Raw genomic sequence first — 1,566 nt, 5'->3', positions numbered from 1 at the left:
GTTTTGGGGATAGGATACAATTTTATTATATTCATGCTTATATTTATTACAGTAGGTTTGTAACTCTTGAGGGATAATTTATTTTGCCTTTAACATTTTAGTTACAGAAGAATGGTCTGAGAAAAAATGGTATTTTGAAAAACGGCCTGATCTGTGACTTCAAGTTTGGACCTTGGAAGAACAGCACTTTCAAACCCACAACTGAGAATGATGACACAGAGACAAGTAGCAGTGACACATCAGATGACGACGACGTGTGAAGGATTTCCTAACAGCTTTAGAAATCTTGGTGTGATACATCTCTCATACAGTTTGGGGTGAATTGTAAAAATGAAGAACTGTAATTTATGTAGTGAAATACCCCATTTAGAAGAAGATTTTTGGGGGGACTTCAATACGAAGAAAACCAAGAATGTTTTGTTGGGCTGTGTTGAACATTATTTCTTTGTAAATGAATGTTTTAGGAATGAGGACTTGGGTTGGTCCAACATTGACTTTCTTCATCACTGCAACATTTCTCTGACTAGCAATGTGACGATGTAACAAATGAGATTTTCTCATTTAATAATAAAAAATGGTGTAATGTTTTGCAAAAAAAAAAAAAAGAAAAGAAAAGAAAAGTGGACCTGGCAGGAGACAGGGTTAGCCACTGGAAACACAGCAGGGCTTCCCAAAAGCAGTGTGGCTATTGGATTCTACGTGATGGAGCTCCGCTTCTCAGAGCCATAAACCAGGGTCCAGACCACAGGTCTCTCACCACCAGGAAGCTGTTTGAAGGTTGAAGCTTGAAAAACCCTATGGGGGTGGCGCTTATAGTTCAAAGACTACCCTCATGGTGCTGCTGTCCTTCAGGCCAGCAACCCAGGCAAACTTCTCTGGCACCCTCGCTCACCCCTCCTGGGGTATCCTGAAAGAATGGGTCTTTGGGGGATAGTTGCTTATTCTCTGCTCCCATTCTTTCAAGTCACCTTCAGAGTCTACTATTAGGCCTCTCCTTACATTCTAGTAAGGTACTGGCTACTTACTAGCCCTCTGATGTTTTTTCTTGTGTCACACAAGTGTCAGAACCAGGGGGCATTTTAGAAATTTTTCAGCTGAAATTCCTTGTGTTATAAATAGTAAGGAGACTGAGAGGATCAGAGTGATGACTGAGTTCAACACACGGTTACTGAGTACTCTTGTGAGCTAGCCATGTGCCCGGCACTATGAAGACAGAGAAGCACTGAAAGAACTGATTCCTGTCCCACGAGCTGACCGTCTAGTTGGGAAGACTGGATGCTCTTACTGGATGAAAGAGTTAAATAGCAAAACAAGGTAGCACATGATTTAGAACACAAATGAGTGATACTATGAAACAGTTAATGCTAAAGGGGGTTATGAGTTGTATGGGAAGGTTCGTAAATGTGACCATGAGCAAGATAATATGGTCAAGATGAGTTCTAAAGGATGGATAATATTTGAGGGTGGACTCGCAGGGAAGAGGGAAACACAGAAGCAAAGTTGAAGACAGCAAAACGTGCTGGAGAGAAAAGGAAAATCGGGCCATTAGGATAGAATTTGGTTAGA

At 41.2% G+C, this 1,566-nt stretch overlaps 1 pseudogene across 1 annotated transcript in view; it reads left to right on the top strand.

The window, feature by feature from the left end:
* LOC105503867 overlaps positions 1-260 on the top strand; it is a 3,098-nt pseudogene extending 2,838 nt beyond the window's left edge. Inside the window, exon 2 of the transcript XR_001000541.1 lies at positions 102-260. The product of XR_001000541.1 is annotated as a vasculin pseudogene (transcript). The remainder of the gene's footprint in view (positions 1-101) is intronic.
* The last annotated feature ends 1,306 nt before the right edge of the window (positions 261-1,566 follow it).

The sequence above is a fragment of the Colobus angolensis genome, unplaced genomic scaffold (assembly GCF_000951035.1).
Source record: "Colobus angolensis palliatus isolate OR3802 unplaced genomic scaffold, Cang.pa_1.0 Scaffold88, whole genome shotgun sequence".
In the NCBI taxonomy this organism is placed as follows: Eukaryota; Metazoa; Chordata; class Mammalia; order Primates; family Cercopithecidae; genus Colobus; species Colobus angolensis.
The sequence above is the reverse complement of the archived record's forward strand: the minus strand, read 5'-3'. Positions and strand labels throughout refer to the sequence as shown.